Genomic DNA, 20641 nt, shown 5'->3' with positions numbered 1-20641 from the left:
CATGTTTGTGTCTATCTGACTCGGGGTAGAAAAAGGGAGGTAGCATTACTGCCAACACCTGCAGACCACAGGCTTCAGGAATTAACTTTCTCAGCCTTGACAAGGCTTTCGTATGCCCTTGAAAGTGGGGGAATGGGAGGGGGAACCACCGGGTTGGCTTGAGTCAACAGGGAACGTTGCTCGACCCAGTCTCAGCCTGGTACTGGGGCCTGGCCCCCCACACCTCTCAAAGAGTTTCTTTTACATATAGCTGCTCAACACTTATCTGCTAAATGAATGATCAAATGAGCAATGTTGACTTTCCTTGTGGTATGATACTTGGTATTAAATGAGAGAATACTAAAATGAAGAGAACTTTCAAACAATTTAGTTACATTGCCAGTGTCATATGGATAAACTCAAGATCAGGGGAATCAAAGCAAGTGCTAATACTTAAATTTCAAAGGTTTTAATGAGAAATAGTTTAAGAATTTTATTTTTTTAATGTTTATTTACTTGGAAAGAGAGAGAGGACACACAAGTAGGTGAGGGACAGAGAGAAAGGGAGAGAGAGTATCCAAAGCAGGCTCCATGCTGTCAATGTGGAACCCGACATGGGGCTCAATCCCATGAACAATGAGATCATAACGTAAGCCAAAATCAAGAATTGAATGCTTCACTGACTGAGCCACCCGGGCACCCCAAAATAGTTTAAGAATTTTAATACGTTTTTAGAGTGACTTTGAAGCTTAAACTGTAAGTACTGTCTTTATCCATTTAAATTTCTTTAATATTGTTTATAAATCACACTCCAAATCATTAAATAAATCATAATAAAAATTTTGATAACATGTAAGTTTTCATCATGGATTTCAATAAATTTGATCTGTCAGTCCTCTCTTTCAGTTTACATTTGTTTACTTTTTTATATTTAGACTTTTATGTTTGTAAATCATTGAGTAAATTCCTATAACATAAGCAGCTCTTCAGAGAAATGAGAAATAGGTTGATGCATTAGCTCAGTGGAAGGTTGGAATATGTGGGAAATACTTGTTTTATTTCACGGAACTTCAGAAATTCAGTCAGCTTTGATATAACAACTGTTGGTTGACCTGATTAAAGTGAACCTCTCATCCAGTTGATTTAAGTCTACTTCGCTGCTACCAAAGAATCTAAAATATGTTCTATTTTAGACAGCCATCTGGCCTCTAAATTCAAAACTTTACTTGACTGCAGTCCTAGGAAACAGACTTTTTGTTTCTAATTAAATTGTGTTTTATTCTGTTGTATATAAAACTTATTGCAATCTGGCAAGTACTTTTTTTTTTTTTAACTTATACGGATAATTTTCCTATATCATGAATTTTACCTGAATAAAGCAGTCAGAAGAGTTAGTAGAAAGTCAGTCATGGTGAAAAACTGATTTTGGATTTGTCAGAGAACTGTGACAAGGAGGAAGGAAGAGAGAGAGAGAAAAAAAATTTTCAGAAGAAAATAATTTAATATACTGTATTGTAATCATGTTTTTCAGACAAGGTCGAATTCTCTGCTGATAAACTGAAAGATGACGTGTGCTTCACGATTTTTATATATCATTTATGTTGTCATTCCATCTTTCTGGGTATCTAATTTAGTAAAGTTTCCTTCAATGAAGTTTACTGGAAATTTTGATAATTTTTATGCTTCCCTCAATAACATGGACAGTTCATGTTAGTGGTGAAGAGATAGCTGGAGGCTACTGAGCAATAATGGATCCACAATAGAAAATGCACCATTTTATGCTCTCAGTGGTGGCCTCCAATGGCGATTTGTATTGATGGTTTTTAATAAAATCCCTGAAGGTCCCTCTTGAAGGTTTTCATGTATTCTAGAAGTATTTATCAGGTGCATATTGTGCACCCTCTATGTCAGGCGCTAGAGGTACAGAGTTAAATCAGATTGATACAGTATCTCTTCTCAAGTAAGAGTGCATTTAACAAAAGTGCAGTTCCTGGTTGAGGCTTTAATGTCAGTATAAATAAGTACCCTTTCCTCCTCATTTCTTTAAAGGTGTTTGTAATTATAAGTATAGAGATTTTTTTTGAAAAAGCAAACAATGTAGAAGTATAAAAAAAAAATTGAAAGCACCCATCCCTAGCCTTCGTTATGCTTTATGTATCTACCATCCACAGTGTGCACACGTACATGCATATTGACATACATGCTCCATGTTTTTGTGAGTCTTACCACCAGGAGTCCTATCAGGGTCTCACAGAGAATTTGGGGAATAATTCCTTAATGCTTCTGGCAATATGAATATAGTTGAGCTGAACAGCATAATCAGTCAGTTGCATTTAATTAGCATCTCCTATAGGCTGAATTTGCCCCCAAATTCATATGTTGAAATACTAACCCCCGAATATGATGGTATTAAGAGGTGGGATATTTGGCAAATGATTAAGTCATGAGGGTAGAGTCTTTATGGATGAGATTAGTACCCTTATAAAGGAGACACCAGAGAGTTCTCTTACTCTTCTTCTGCCATGTGAAAACACAGTGAAAGGATGGCTGTCTGAACCAGGAAGAGAGTCTTCACTGGAATTCCACTATACTTGCTCCCTGATCTCAAACTTGTAGTCTCCAGAATTGTGAGAAATAAAATTCTGTTGTTTATAAGCCACTCAGTCAATGGTATTCTGTCATAGTAGCCTGAATAGATCAAGATAACATCTATACACTACATCATCCAACAACAGCAGAATACACATTCTTCTTAAACTTACTTGGAACATTAACCAAGATAGACCACATACTGTGACATGAAACATATTTAACAAATTTAAAAGAATAGAAACTGTATAAAATATCTTCTCTGATTGTAATGGAATGAAACTAGAAATCAATGATGGAAAGATAGCTGGAATAACTCAATATTTGAAGACTAAACAGCACAGTTCTAAATAACCCAGGGTCAAAGAAATCCTAAGGAATATTTTAAAATATTGTGAACTAAGTAAAAATGAAAATATACAATTTGTGGGATACAGCAAACGCAGTACTTACATGGAAATTTAAGCATTGAATGTATTAGAAAAGAAGAAAGATCTATAATCATAAGCCAAGATTTAATCATAGGAAGCTAGAAAAAGAAGAACACATAAAACAGTATAATGAAATGAAAATTAGAGCAGATGAAAATCTGAAAAGAGAAAATCAATAGAGAAAGATCAATAAAAATCCAGATCTTTGAAAATATCAATATAATGGAGAATAATCCAGCCATGCTAAATGCTGGAAGATAATTACTCTAGTAGGAACCAAGTGCTAAGCCAATATATAAAATAAAGTTTAGTGATTTAAAATTTTTTAATGTATTTATTTATTTTTGAGACAGAGAGAGACGGAACATGAGCAAGGGAGGGTCAGAGAGGGAGGGAGACACAGAATCTGAAGCAGGCTCCAGGCTCTGAGCTGTCAGCACAGAGTCCGACACGGGGCTCGAACTCACAGACTGTGAGATCATGACCTGATCTCACCTGATCATGACCCAGGTGCCCCAAAGTTTAGTGATTTTAAAGAAAAGTAAGGAAGTTAGTATGATTAGAACTCTAGATCATGAGAGAGTAAACCTATGGTTACTTCACATAATGCCTTGTAGGGAATAATAAAGAGTTTGTATTCATTCTAAAAGAAATAGACATTTGAAAATTTAAGTAGGAAATCACATGACTTATTCTACATATTTTATCAGTCATTCTGACAATGTTGTAAAAAATTGAAGAGCATGTTTAGAAACAAGGAAGCCAGGGGCACCTGGGTGGCTCAGTTGTTTAAGCATCTGACCTCAACTCAGGTCATGATCTCTGGTTCGTGAGTTCGAGCCCCATGTTGGACTCTGTGCTGGTAGTTCAGAACCTGGAGCCTGCTTCAGATCTGTGTGTCCCTCGCTCTCTGCCCCTCCCCTACTCGCCCTCAGCCTCTCTCTCTCAAAACTAAACATTAAAAACAAGGAAGCCGGAAATTTAGATTTTGCACAAGGTTGGTTTAAAATAATGGTGATTTGGATGTTGGGGTGGTAGCCAAGGTAAAGAGAAACTGATGTATTCAAGACATAATTTTATGGAGAATATATTCCTAGAAGCATATTATTCAAATAATTTGTAAATTCTTAATTTAGAGAGGAACTGTCACGTTATACTCCACAACTCCAGTACCAAATAACACTCCAATTGACAAGATATGTTTGACAGTAAAATTGGTTACCATAATTTTTTTCTGTCAATTTACCCTCAAAAATATCTTAGTTCTGTTTTGCATAGTTAGCACTTAAATGTCTCTAATTTGAGTGCAATCCTCCCCTACCCTATGTGCTGTGCTTTTTCTTTGAAAAATTTGTTCAGATACATGTAATTGCCTTAGGCAACTTGTGTTATATTGTAATGTTGCAATTTCATACACATTCTAACCAGGGATCTATGTTTTCACTTTTATTTGAGTCCTATGGACAAGTCCTATGGATTTGATCTTCAGAAAAGTTCTTCCTTCAGGGAGTGAAACTTAGGTATCCAAACAAACTGAGAGACTCCTGTCCCAGTGAGTGCATGCTTGAGTATGTGGGGTAAAATCCATTTCTTATCTGACACAGAAACTTCAGTGGGGTTGGATTCACTCAGATATAAGATTGAAAATACCAACATATAAATCTAATCTTCTGTTATCTCCATCTGTTATTGTCTTTAGACCTAATCCTCCTCAAAAATGCCAATTTGAATTTAATTTAGGTTAAAAAAATGAAAAAACAGAAAGATTCTTATTTTGCAACTTAAAAAAAGTAATTGTTACAGAAACCTGCCGTGGATTTATATTTGATATGAAATTTACTTAAAAAAAGTTTCACTATTCTTTATTGTGCCATGATAAATCTAAGTTGCATTCACCAAAGGGACTAATGAGCCTGCAAATTGGATAAACTATTTACTTTTCTTGATAGAACAGAACTGTGCTGCATTGGAAAATGAAACACATTTTTTTTGTAATTAATGCCCCAGTGCCTAGGTCAGGCTTGGGTGATAGGAGGAATTCAGTAAATATTTATTGAGCAAATGGCTAAAAGAATGAACAAAAATATAATGTTTTATTAAGCAGGATTATGCATTAGTTTAAACATGCCCCATAAAATAAATCACAGGAGTTAGCTTAGTGTACTACAGCAAGACTGGTTAGCATAGATAATTCTCAATTCATATCCCAGACCTTCCACCATAAGAGCCAAGTGACTTTGAGAAAGTTGAATTCTCTGGGATTCTTCCTCTGCAAAAAATTTGTTAAAAGAATGTATATTTTACCTGGTTATTATGTGCTTTTAAGATATTGAATATAAAATTACTAGTACATTGTAGGAGAAAAGAGTTGATAGAAATTATGATGTAGAAATATTTAAAAATAATTTTAGTGTAATTAAACGCCTTGGATTTTTTTTATAACAGCTTTATTGAAGTATAATTATCTATATAATTCACTGATTTAATGTATGCAGTGTATCGTATTTTTAGTTTATTCACAGTTGCCCAACATTATTACCACAATATCTTATCATGCCCTCTCAAAAAAAAAAACATAACCATTAGGATTCACTCACCCACCATCTCTCCCCAACCCCACAGCCCTAGGAAAAGATTAATTTGCTTTCTGCCTGTTTAGATTTGCTTATTCTGGGCACTATATAAATATACATATATATACATATGTGTGTACACACCCAGTTTATAGATATACACATGTAGTGTGTATGTATATGTATGTACAATGTGTATATGTATGTATATATGTACACATATATATGTATACATACATAGTGTGTACGTGTGTATATGTATATACACATAGTATACACACACACACACACACGCACATATAGAAACTCATTTATCTTTTGTGACGAACTTATTACCACAATATTTTCAGAGTTCATCAGATTGTAACTTGTAATCAGTTCTTCATTTTTTATGGCTAAATAATACTCCATTTTATGAATATATATATATATATTTATGTTTTTAATAAATATATATATTTACCAAATTTATTTTCCATTCTTCAATTGATGAATATTCAGTTTGTTTCTATTTTTTTGGCTCTTATGAATGATGTTACTCTGAACATCTATGTACATATTTTATGTGGATTTTTGTTTTTAATTCTCTTAGGCCTATACCTAGAAGTGGAATTCCTGGGGCATAAGATAACATTGTGTTTAAACGTTGGGAGATTTTTCCAAAGCAGTTGTACAATCTTAACATTTCTACTAGCAGTATATGAGAATTTTGAGTTCTCCCTATTCTCAACACTAGTTGTTATCTGACTTTTTTATTCTAGCGTGTGAGGTGGTATCTCATTATGGTTATTTTGTTTTTTGTTTTTTTTTTCACTATGATTTTGATTTGCATTTCTCTGGTTGCTAATTGCTTACCACCAAACTCTCATTGTTTTACAGTTCTCTTAACTCTTTGGCTTAACTCAGAGTGAACTTCATAGACTCAGTTATAGCTAAAGTCAGTTTCCTCAGGAACAGCTTCATGGCCCCCTGTAACATGGCGTGTCTGAGGTAGAACTACTACTCTGTGACTGTGGGCTGGGTAGAAGAAGAGGGTCCTAAGACATCTTAGCTGTGTATTCCTGAATAGAGCTGCAACAGGGAGCCAGGGTAGATGATAAATGCTGGTGGCCTGCCCCTCTGAGATGTTGCTGTAGCCCTTGACTTGGAGCATGGGGAAAAGGAGCACAACCTTCATGGTCACACTCACCGGGTCTGGAGCTTCTGCCTTGATGAGCTGGTGTGTTTGGAGGGTGGCTCCAAGCTAATCATGGCTCAGGTACCGTGGACTACCACTGCTCTAATGAAATTTAAAAGGTTTTCTGCAATTTTTTTTCCCCTCTATTGCATTCCCTTAGGACGGTTTCTAGAGACTTTAAGTGCTTTGTTTGTTTGCTTTTATCATTTTTACCAGTTGTGATTGTTTTCACTGGGAAGCAGATGCACAGTGAAACTCAGAAGTCATTCCAGAAGTTGTCAGCCAAACTTGATTATTTTTTCCACAGAAGAGTAAATGATTAAAATTATTTAATGCAGCTAAAATTGATGTCACATGCATGGTTAACTGTATGTGGCTTTTGTGGTTTCTTAAAATTTTACTAAAAATATAAGGCACATATAGAAAAGCTCATAAATATTGTACAGCTGAATGATTTATTAAAGAACAGAAAAAAACTGAGTAATAATTACCTTGAGTAATTACTCAGGTTTTTTTTGTATACGCACACACACACACAGGCCTGGATTTATGCTGATAATATTAAGACATACTATGAGTATGTGGACAAATGTCTTGCTTTATTTTGTATTATATCTTGTTTAAATAAATATTTAATAACAGAAACAGTCCTTAAAAATCCAAATATTTACTTTTGTCCTCAACTCTAGCATATAGGGAGCTTGGAAGTCACCACTACTCTCGGCATAACAAGAAAAAATTAGAAAAACTCAAAATCAGTTACTTGTCCTGGACATTATAGAAAACTGAGGCCATAGGGCTGTCTCTGGAGGGACAGGCACATAGAGAAAGAGAAAGCAACTAAGGTCTGCTACCCAGAGCAAAGTCTTTTGGAGCTACAGAGTAGTAGGAACATGGGTGGTAGTAATGGATTGCTGGACACCGAGTGTGAGCTAGAGTGAGAGTAAGCAACTCCTAGGTGCCAGTCTTCATATGGCCTCTAAATTTTGGGGGATTTTTCCCTATAGTTACATCATATGTTTGCAAATGCAATGAATATTGAATAGTGACAAAGATGGTGTAGATATTATTATTTCAACTATATTCATAATCCCTTTAGATCAATCAAAAAGAATATAAATAAAGTTTTTTATTTTACCTTAGGTTGTTCCTTCTTCAGTGGACTCTCTTTCTTTATGTAAATTCACATTTCTGAATTTGTTTTCCTTTTCTCTGAGAAACATCATTAAGCATTGCTTGCAAGGAAGGTCTTCTAATGATGAATTACCTTAGTTTTTTTTTTCTTTTTTCCTTTGGGTCTGAGAAAATTTTTGTTTCTCATTCACTTTGGAAGGAAAATGCCACTGGATATAAAATTCTAAGTTGTGTGTTATATATTTATGTGTGTTTTCTTTCAACCCTTTAAATAATTCACTATACTCTCTTTTTGTTCCACTGTTTTCTGATTAGAAATCCATTCTAATTCTTATCTTTGCTCTTCTATGGGTAAGCTCTCTTCACATTGTTTTTCAAGATTTTCTTTCTTTTGTAGGCAGTCATATTATGACATGCCTTTGTGCAGGTGTTTTTTTTTTTTGGCGGGGGAGGTATTTGTCCTGTTTGACATTCTCTGAGCTTCTGGTTGGGTTTGGTGTCTGTTATTATGTTGGAAAGGTATCAGCTAGCATTGCTTTAAATATTTATTTTGCTTTATTCTTTCTTCTGTTATTTCATTTACAAATGTCACCTTTTGAAATGTCCTACAGTTCTTAAATGGCCCATTCTGAGGTTTTAGAAAAAAATTGTTTTTCTCTTTATATTCCAATTTGTAAAGTATCTACTGATATATCTTTCAGCTCATGATTATTTTCTTAACTTGGTCTGTTTTTGAGGAGCCCATTAAAGTCATTTATCATTTGTATTATGGTACTTTTTATTTCTAGCATTTCTTTTTTAGTTTTTCTTAATCTTCTTGCTTACATTACTAAATTATTCTTATATCTTATTTTTTTCATGAGTTCCCTTATCATATTAACCATAGTTATTTTAAATTATTTATCTGATAATTCCAAAATCAGTGTCATATATGAATCTGGTTCTGATGCTTCCTTTATCTCTTCAAACTATGCTTTTTCTTGGTTTTTAGCAAACCTTGTATTTTTGTTGTTGTTGTTGAAAGCTTCACACTAAGTCTTTACTGTGAAGATTTATGTTACTCTGGGTAGGCTTTGTGCTGTGTATCATTTCTGTAGCAATAAGTGCCAGGGTTTCAGACCTCTTAATATTCCTTTTATTTTTCTCTCCTGTGGCCTTTGAGCTTTACTAAATATTTCTTTTAAGAGAAGGTCTTTCTTTTTTCTTTTAATTTTAGAGGAAGGTGGAGAGGTGGCAGGGGGAGAGAGAGGGAGGGAAGGAGGGAGGGAAAGAGAGAAAGAGAGAATATCTCAAGCAGGATCTGTGCAGAGCTCAACCCAAAGTTTGATGTCACAATTTTGGGGTCAAGACCTGAGCCTAAATCAAGGGTCAGACACTCAATCACCTGAACCACCCAGGTGCCCCAAGGATCTTTCTTGAGCTCTTTTTACTGAAATCCACTGTTGTTACACTGGAGCCCTCCTGGCTGGTGGTAAGGTATAGGCAAGGAGAAGCATTCTATAATCCTGTGATTAAATCCATCACTTAGTGGGTCTGTTCCATGGGGTGTGGCCTGCACAGTGTTTTCTAACCACCTCTACCCCGTGCTGTAAGACAAGAGGTTAAAGGGGACTACAGTCAGGGAAATGTCTTTCCCCTATGTCAGCTCACTCAGCGTTAAAGTCTTTTCCACTGGAGAGTAGGTCTTTCTGAGGGAGGACACTATGAGTATATTTCACAGTGGTAAGTTTTCCTTTTCCCCTGCCAGAGCTATGACGGTATCTTTCCTGTGATTGCTCCTGGTAACACCCTCAAGGCTACGGTGAGCTCCCTAAGGCTGCACTTTCTCATTCTCATATTAGTTCACACTCTGCTTCTATTAACTCTTCAAAACTTAACCATTTATATGATCCTGCCAGTTCCTGGCTGGAGGTATCTATGTTATGTATACAGAATTCTGCTGGGACTCTCAGGGTTTATTTCTCTCCAAATATTAGGGTGGCATTTTGCTCCCTAACCTGACTTCCCTAATGGGTGCAGCAAATGTAATTGATATGTTTGCTCAGCCTTTTTAAAAAATATTTTAAGAGAAGGAGTAACAATATTCAAACTCTTTATATGCCAGAGGTAAAAGTGGAGTTCTCAATCATCACTTTAAATATGGTTATATAATGATCCAAGTTAAAAGACAGTGCATTAAAACATAACTCTTTGTTGTCCTTTAAAAACTCACTTTAAATTAAATGCTCAGATTAATAATAGAAGAGTGAATAAAAAACATGCTAAAATTAAAACTGGAATAGCTATATTAATTTCAGGCAAAACTGAGTTCCAATAAAATTAATCCGAGAGAAATAGGAGCATTACATAATGATAAATGGATGAAGTCTCCAGGAAGACATAATAATCTGAAACATAAATGCATCTAAAAAGAATGCTTTAAAATATATGAAGTAAAAACTGATATAACTTAATAAAGAAATATAGAATTCCCTGTGGTAATCGGGAACTTCAACACCCTTGTCAGTAATTGATATAACAAACAGGCAGAAAATTTGTAATTATATAGTAGACATGAACAGCACTATAAATCAACTTACTATAATTGACATTTGTAGAGTACTCTAACAACATCAGAATACACTTATTTTTAAGTTCACAAAAATATTCACAACGATAGAACACCTCATGAGTATTAAACATACCTTAAGGAATTTAAAAGAATAAAAATCATACGAGGTACGGGGGAGCCTGGGTGTCTCAGTCATTTGTGTCCAACTCTTGATTTTGGTTCAGGTCATGATCTCACGGTTTGTGGGATCGAGCCCTGTGTCAGGCTCTGCTGTGACAGCCCAGAGCCTGCTTGGGGTTCTCCATCTCTCTCTCTGCTACTTCCCTACTTGCACACACTCTGTCTCTCTCAAAATAAATAAATAAACATTAAAAAATTTATATGAGGTATGTTCTAAACATTATTTATAATATATGTATTTTTAATATAGATATGATCACTTTATTTTAATCCTAACAACTCAGCTTCATATCAGTAATGGTAGAAAAACTCAGTTATTAAGACTTACCTAGCTTTTTTGTTTGTTTTAATACTGGAATAGGCAAAAAACGAAACAAAACAACAAAAAAAAGTAGTTTTTATCCCTTGTATTCTTCATCTATTTGTCTGCATATATTAGAAAAGAAGAAACCTCTTAAATCAATAACCAGGGTACTAGAAAAGAAGAACAAATTAGGCCTAAAGCAAGCAGAAGAAAGAAAATAACAATTAGAGCAGAAATCTAAATTTGAAAACAAAAAAATAATAGAGAAAAAAATAATGACATAAAAAACTAGTTCTTTCAAAAGATCAAAAAAAGCTGATAAACTTCTAGCCATGGAAACCAAGAAAAAAAAGATACAAATTACTAATATCATATGAACAGTAATGGAGTATTACAAATAGCTCTGTGTTCAGAAATTTTGTAATTTAGATGAAGTGGACTAATTCCTTGAAAGTCACAAGCTACCAAAAGTCATATAAGGAGAGACATAATCTGAATGCATGTATATCTGTTAAATAAATTCAATCAATAATTAATTACCTGCCCCAAAATAAAGCGGTAGACTCAGATGGTGTTTTGGTGAAATCTATGAGACTTTTAAGGATGATTGGATGCTAGTTCTCCATAATTTCATCCAGAAAATAGGAGCAGAGTTAATACTTCCTAACTCATTTTGTGAGGTTAATGTTATCCTAATACCAAACAAAATAAATACATTACAGAAAAAGGAAACTGCAAACCACTGTTTCTCATGAACAAAGTTGCAAACATCCTTTGAAGAATAAAAACAAATTGAATTCAACAATATAAAAACTATATTATGATGGGTGATTCATTCCAGGAAAGCAAGGCTGGTTTTAAATATATAAATCAATCACTATATTTCATGCTACAAACAGACTAAAGAACATGTAAAAGTATAATACTGTAACAAAGTAGTCTGAGAAAATCAATTCAACATAATTAGAACAAATTCACAATAAAAGGTAAAGAATAGGAAGAGAGAAATTCCTTAACCAAATAAAAGCAACATAGAAGACCCAGCTATACTTACAGCTAATATCATCCTTAATGCTGAGAATATCTGGAGGCTTTTCCCCAGATAATCAAGAAAAGGGAAGGATATCCTCTCCAATGACTCCTATTCATTGTACTGGAAATCTTAACTAGTTCAATAAGACCAAAAAAAGTGTGTGTGTGGGTGTGTGGGTGTGTGTGTGGGTGTGTTTGTGTGTGTATGCTATATTTTATTCGTTTATTTCTAACCTGATTATCTATGTAGAAAACTCCAAAATATCTTGAAAAAATGTCTGGAACTAATAAGCAAGTGTAGCAAGGCCACAGGATACAGGTTTTATTTTTGTATACCCAAAAAGTCAATCCTTTTCCTATATATCAGCATTTAGTAATTGAAATTTGAAATTAAAATTCAATACCCTTTATTAATAGCACCAAAAAAGTATTAGGTATAAGTAACAAAATATGTGCATGGTCTGTAAGTAAAAAACTATAAAAAAACAATGAAGGAAATTAGAGGAGCTAATTAAATGGAGAATTATTTCTCCACTTGTTTAGATTCAATGTAAATCTTATCAAAATATTTGAAGGGTATGTTGTAAATATCAGTCAAGTCCTTATGAAATGTACATGTAAAGGCAAAAGACCTAGAATATTCAAAGAAGAATAAAGTTCGAGGACTAAATGTACCCCAAGCCAAGACTTAACTCTACAGCTACCACAGTCAAGACTGCAATACTATGAAAGAATAGACACATAGGTCAAGATAACAGACTAGAGTGCAGAAATAGACCCACAAAAATAAATCTAACTGATATTTGACAAAGACACAGAGGCAATTTAGTGGAGGAAAGATAATTTTTTCTCCCCAGCAAACAGTGATGGAGCAATAGGTTGTCCTTATGAAAAAGGATAAACCTAGGCAAAATATATATTTAACACAGAAATGAAATAAAATTGGATGATATCCCTAAACACAAATGCAAATATATAATATTTCTAGAGGAAAACAAAAGTAAATATATATTGCCTTGGGTTTGTTAATGAGTTTTCTTAAAAAAAAAAAAAAAAAAAAAAAACAAAAACAAAGGAATGATCCTTAAAGGTAAAAAAGAAAAAAAAATTAGTAGGAATTTTTAAAATTAAAAACTTATGATCTATGAAATGTATTGTTAAAAGAATGATAAGACAGGGGTGCCTGGATGGCTCAGTTAAGTGTTTGACTCTTGGTTTTGGCTCTGGTCAGGAGCTTATGGTTGGTGAGACAGAGCCCCACATTGGGCTTGGTGCTGCTGGCACGGAGTCTGCTTAGGATTCTCTCTCTCCTTCTCTTTGCCCTTCCCCTGCTTGATTTATTTTCTCTTTCTTTCTTTCTTTCTTTCTTTCTTTCTTTCTTTCTTTCTTTCTCTCTCTTTCTCTCTCTTTCTCTCTCTTTCTCTCCCCCCAAAAATAAACTTAAGAAAAGCTTTAAAACTAAAAAAAATTAAAAAAAAGAATAACAAGACAGAGCACAGAATGGTTGAAAATGTTTCCAAGTTATATATGTGGTAAATTACTATACTCAAAATATACAAGGAACTCTTAGATTTGAAGATAAAAAAAAAAAAAGGAATGAAAGCAATCTCATGGCCCCGAGGACTATCAAAGATTAGTACCATAATCAAAATTTGAGAAGAGTTTTAGTTGCATAATGATTTCTATTATCTGTCAAATTCTATAATTTGAACATGGGTGGATCTTGAAGATTATGATTATAATAAATTTAATAGGATGACAGCTTTTAATTACCTGTTATTGAAATGAAATATGCTTTTTGGACTTTTTCAGTACAAGACAGATTCTTGTACTTAGCATGTATTTATGAACTGGCCAATGCTTAGTTTCTCTATGACAACAATTCTCCAAATGTGGCCTGTGAGACCCTGATGGAGGATTGGGGAGCGGGGCACTCAAGCAGGTTGTTGTTGTTGTTGTTGTTGTTGATTTTAATTTAATGTCCTAGAAGAGAGTAATCAAGAAATACTGACTCATGAGAATCTTTGTGAGAGTCTGTGAGGACAAACTATAGTCACATAGAATATTTGTGTTTTTAAGTTTGGTTATATTTGCAAAAATAGTACCTAACTTTAGGCACATCAGCACAAATCATTGTAGTGGCCCTTAAAAGATGAAATTAGTGTGGATTTGGAGCCAGAAGTTAAAGGATCAATGCTTTTCAGGTTCTGAAGAAAATCATGTTCAACTCTAGTTTTTCTGTTTTTTTTTTAATTATTTTTTAATTTTTTCAAAAGAGGTTGTCTCTGAAGTATATAGACAAGAGATAGAAAGTTCCAAACACTGAAGAAAGAATATAATGTTGAACATATGATCTATCCAGCAGTTTGAACATAGAATTGCAGAATTGTCCCAACATCCATACTGTTTTCCGGAACCTATCTAGGAACAGAGATGGCTGGGAGAAAATGAAGATCCACTAAAGCGATTTTGGTCATGTAGCTGTTCTGACTTAGAGATCTATTTTCAGTGACTCTCTAGCAGTTTCGAACCATTGGGTAACACCTTAACTCTAGTTAATATTGAATTAATCCCTTGTTTCTAATGTGATATTTAATGTAAATATGGAAATGAAGTGTATTATTTGGAATACATTTACTTTGAGATGGCTTCCTCATTATTTCTTAGGTTAAAAATGTGATTCTACATATAAGTGAATGTAGAATATTTTCCATCCTAGAATCAGAAAACAGGCTGAACACAAGACATATTTTATAGCCTTCTTTCTAACTGATGGTTATAGTGTAAGTGCTTTGTAAGTGGTATTACTGAGAATAGTGCAAGTAGTCGTTATTAAAGTTTTTACTGCCTTTATATCAGAGTACTTGCCAATGTTAGACAATAAGGTAAAGTACTCCGTATTAACAACTATTTCATGCTTTTAGGAAAATTAAGAATTTCTTTGCTCTTCAATTCTTAGTTTCATAATTTAACATGATAACTACTTTGTAGAATTCTTAGTTTAGGTTGGTTTTGAAATAGTTTGTATGTCTCTTTTGACATTGATCTCATCATTCTACATTTGCTCTACCAAAAAGTAAGAACTATTATCCAATGGAATTACTTGGTAAACATTAAATTCATCCTTATATATACAAAATGTATATTTCTGATAAAAAGCTTTACATGTTACTTTGATAGTGGTATTATTATTACATAAAATATCATTTTATCTCACAGTACCTTGAAAAGAAATTATCATTGCAAGTAGAGCATTCTGTAAATATTGTGAATCCATATTATCAACTAGCATAAGGGCATTTCCTATAGATGCTTCCTAAGTTTGTATTGAAGAAAATTATTATATTACCTAATGACTATCATTTACATTATTAAAACTTGATCCAAATAGTTGTTTTTCCCAGTTACTTTTATTCACTTATTTTTAAGTAAACTTTTTATTTTGAGATAATTTTAGGTTTACAAGCAGTTTTGGGAAATAACGTTGAGAGATATGTGCTCTGTACTTGGTTTTACTCAATAGAAATACCTTGCAAAACTGTAGTTTTCCAGGATATTGGCATTGATACAGTCATGATACAGAACATTTCTATCAGCACAAGATCCCTCTTGCTGGCCTGTTGTAGCAAAACCAACTTGGGAATTGTTACACATTTCTTAACTACCAGCAGACACAGACACACACACACACACACACACACACACACACACACACACACACAAGCAGGAACAAACTTGCAGGATTCAAAGAAAAGCAAAGTGAACAAAGAGGTATGGCTGGATCTCAGTGGGAAAAGTGAACGGTGAAAAGACCACAGATTTGCAGGGAACTAAATTTTATAGTGCCTTATAATCCATGTTAGGAATTTAAACTGGTTTATATTTATATTTGTTTTGGTTAAATGATGCATTTTAATCTAAAAATTCAGAAAATGGAACAATTTTAGGGAATTTGCCTTTTAAATACATTCACCTGAAAAAAAATTACAAGCCCAAACCAAATTAAGTTCCCATGCTGAATGTTAGTGCTTAACAACAATTGTCCTATCTTCACAGTCAATAAGTACTAAATGATTAGCAGAATTTAGTTACTGAAGATTACCCCTCAGCTCTCACTTCTTTACTTTAATTTTCATGGGATCTGTTATTAAATATTGGCCTCTTATTGTCTTCAAAATACCTACTAAATTTGTTTTTCAGAATAAATTAATTTTTCAAAATTATGGTAATAAATTGAGAGAAATAAAACAATACATTTATTACAAATTGTAAACTTTTCATCTCTTTTTAATGTCAAATCCTTTTGTCTGTGAATATGTATATGTGGGTTTTTATTCATATTAATTATAAAATAAATCCAATTTTCATCATTTTTTTCACTTAACATTATATAAAGATCTTTCATGTTTATTATATTGCTGATAGTATCCATTCTGTGCTAAAATCTAGAACTTATTAAAGAATACCTTATATTATAGGGACACCTTGGGTGGCTCAGTTAGTTGAGTGTCTGACTAGGCTGAGATCATGATCTCCTAGTTCCTGAGTTCCAGCCCCACATTGGGCTAGCTGCCATCAGCTGGGAGCCTGCTTTGGATCCTCTGGCCATCTGTCTCTGCCCCTCCCACGCTTGCACTCTCTCTCAAAAATAAATGAACATTAAAAAAAGAATACCTGTTTATTATCAACTCAATAATGTGACTTGTATTTTCACAATCAACACAGGGTACCTAATATAATATTAAATTACAGATTATATTTATTATGCAGAAATAATTTATAATTTATCCTTATAAAATAAGTATACTTTGGCAGTCTTGCTTCAAAATACCTCATTATAGACTTTGCCTTAATACTAGATGATTTTTCTAAGACTTTTCACTGATTGTTCATATTATAAATATGACAGAAAACAAAAAATATGTATATTTTCTCTCAGCACCAGTTTAAAATTTCGGAATGCAAATATACTATTATACAGAACTTCATTGGTTGGAAAAAATTAATCCTATCTATAGGCTGTAGCCATGAATATTCAAAATGTTCCAAACACTTAACCATAATTGTACATTTCCTAGTCCTGTTATGATTGCAGAATAAATATACTTTCATTTCAGTTTGTTATTTGAGAGATATGTCTTGTGGGTAAGAAAGAAAGTAATAATTTCTTGTCACAAAAAAGCTATAATTATATGTATTTATATTTAACCTTTGTAGATACTGCTCATTAGCATCTAGTTGCACCAGCTTGGTTTACATCTTGAAATACAACTTTGGTATAATGCCAGTAATGACTATGGTAATCTTTGACTTATGACTTTTTTTTTTTCTTTAAAAGTACTGGATCAGTGTCAGAGTGTAAATTTCTAAGAACAAGGCTTCAGGTGGTAGCCACACCTCTTTTCCTACTATTATAATAAATTCAGTCATGTGAATACCAGTTTTAGAAAACATCTGCTCTTTCATTATAAAATCGAAAGATAGCACTAAAAGAACTGACCTTAAGAGCTAGTGTTGAAAAGGAAGAACATAGAACAGAACTGACTCAAGAGAATTCAAACTCATTAAATAATAGGGAGGGAGAGATCTAGTTACTCTGACTTTTTACACCTTACAGTGCTGAATAAAATTAAAACTCTTCTCAGCAACTAGTTTTAGTGTCTTGAAATTGGAGACAAGTGGAGCACACCAAGAAGCAATATGAATTCTTTTTAAAGTATGTGTTCTGTTCCTTTTATCGTTTGTCATCACCCTTATGTATATATTGTATTATTAAAAATAACATTATGCAGGTTTTGGAAGTTTAAGGAAATTTTGCCACCCTGACATGTTTCCACATAGCTCATATGCACAAATGTTTGTTGAATTTAGAGAATCGCAACTGCTTTTATCCCTTTAGAAATGTCTTTTAGATTTTGTTCTCACATTAAATGTGTTTAATGGAATGAAAAATAAGTAGAATTAGAGCAAAATGATCAGGATTCATTTGTGCTAATGAATGGATTATTGTGTCATATGTTAATAGATGTGGACAAGCCATTTTAGTCTTTCAGAAGGATAAAATAGATGACCTGTTGTTTTACCCCCAATTTTTTTTAATGTTACTTTTGAGAGAGAGAGAGACAGAGTATAAGTGGGGGAAGGCCTGAGAAAGAGGGAGACACAGAAGGTGAAGCAGGTTCCAGGCTCTGAGCTGTCAGCACATAGCCCAGTGTGGGACTTGAACCCACAAACCGCAAGATCATGACCTGAGCCGAAGTTGGATGCTTAACTGACTAAACCACCCAGGCTCCCCTGTTTTATCCAACACTTAAAATCTGTCATCTTTATTTTTTTGAGATATTCAGATTCCATGACTATTAAATAACATAAAAGGTAAAATAGAGATGTTTCACATTTTATTTCATATTACTACTAGCTATCCTAATACTTACATTAAATATAAAAATAAGTGTGTGTAGGGGCGCCTGGCTGGCTCAGTCGGTTAAGCATCCGTCCTTGGCCCAGGTCATGATCTTGCGGTTCATGAGTTCAAGCCCCACATTGGGCTCTGTGCTCACAGCTCAGAGCCTGGAGCCTGCTTATGATTCTGTGTCTCCCTCTCTTTGCCCTTGCCCCACTCGTGCTCTGTTGCTCTCAAAATAAGAATAAACATTAATAAAAAAAATAAGTGTGGGTATCTGTATCATAACCAATGAATGTTTTATTATTTATAGTCATATTCCTCTTTTCTGGCACATGTATCATTTTCTTCTGGAAACACCTACTTGCTTATTATTATCTTTTGTGATTTGAAGCAAGTTGCTCGAATCTGACTCTGATTAACAATTCCACTAGGGTTGTGGTATAATTATAAAAAAGACCAACCTCAACTGACAATGCTTCTTACCAGAGAAGGTTCTTAGGGAAGGATGAATTTTCCAACCTGTTTGGGACTAATCAATCTCTTGTCAAAGGCATATCTTTCTTTTATTATCTCATGGTAGATTAGAAACTTCTAGCCTATATATAGCACCCAGTTTCTGTGCTTCTTAGGTATACACTTACCTGAAATGATTACATAAATTTGGACTTTTTCATATATCCTGCTTTCTTCTAATTTGTTTTTTTTTATTTCTTCAGTTTTCATAACACAATGAATGTGAAAAATTCACTGTGAAATAGCGCTAACATATATCCATTAAGGTTAGTTACTCTCTAATAAAGTCCTCAATTTATTAGTAAGAAAGTTTTAAGTTAAAGGAAGTTAAATTATTTCACATCAAAAAAACTTGAAAATTACAGAAGAACATTCTCACCTTACTCTATGAGGTTAGCATCATCCTATTGTAAAAACTTATACTAAGACATTATAAGGGAAGTAAAATTACACACTAAGATTAATCAAAAATAAAGGCTTACATATTTTATTAAAATACTGACCATAAAAAGATCCATCAGTATTTTTTAAAAGATAAAATGTCAAGGCAAGGTAGAATTTATGTGAAAAATGAAAAGTTGATTAACAATGAAAAAGTCAATCAGTTTAATTCAATCATTCTAAAAAAAACAAAAAATTTCTACTGACAGAGCTTTTAACAGTCATTTCTAGTAAAACTGTCAGCAAACCAGGAATATAAAGAGATTTTCTCAGGCTTACATCTGGCATCTATGTGATTTGGGGAGATGCAAAGATTTTTGAAGGAGAACACAAAAATCATAAACTGTAAAATGAAAAAATATATATAAATTTAAAATATCTTTTAATGAGCAGAAGGCTAATTTAAATTTAAATAAGTCAAATTTATCATTTATTTTTATCTATTTCTGCTATTTATTTCTAAAATGCATATATTATTTTGGAAAATTTATAAATATCTTATATTTTGGATGCTATTTGTTATGGTTCATTGCTAGAATTTAAAAGTATTTTCAATTTTTGTATATTAACTTTATTCTATGACCTTGCTCAATTGGCTTATCCTATCTATTAGTACCTTGCACATTCCTTATGACTTATTACAACATTAATAATCATGCCATCTAAAATTAAGTATGCTTAATTTTTGAGTTTATTCTTCTCATTTTCTTACTCTGTAGAAATGGCTAGTATCTCAAGTTCATTGTTGTTTACAAATAGTTAAGTGTACAGATATTCACCTTGTTTGCAGTTTTCTGGAGAAAAAGTTCAATATTTCAACATTAACCATGGCGGTAGCTGTTACTTTTCTTACTTGCAGTTTTTGAGGGACCTGGTAGAGAGAAAGAGGGTAGAAATATTTACAGTATTTTTCTGGATGGTGTAATTAAAATAGATTGAAAATTATTTGTAACAAAATAGTTAAAATTTGAGTAAAATATAATTTGATTTTACAAAAGAAATACCTATTTATATAAAATATGCAGCATAGCACAATGACTCTGGAATGTCCACTGATTCACAAAATTCTATTTTGTAATATAGAATATTAACACTATAAGGAAAACTAGCAGTTTTACCTAATAGAGATGATGCTAATCTCACTATCGCCAAGATCTTAGGCATGAACATGTTTACATAATTTAGATTTTTCCCTGGATAAAATTAGGAAATTTAAACTAAAATGTAAATATTCCATTTATAGATTGTGAAATCTTAGAAAGTAAATCAGGATAATATGGGTTAACTATGTGTTTAGAAGTTAGGGATTGATAAATTTGCAGGAAAAATAG

Source organism: Panthera uncia, chromosome C2 (genome assembly GCF_023721935.1).
Source record: "Panthera uncia isolate 11264 chromosome C2, Puncia_PCG_1.0, whole genome shotgun sequence".
Classification (NCBI taxonomy): Eukaryota; Metazoa; Chordata; class Mammalia; order Carnivora; family Felidae; genus Panthera; species Panthera uncia.
This window is presented reverse-complemented; position numbering follows the sequence as displayed.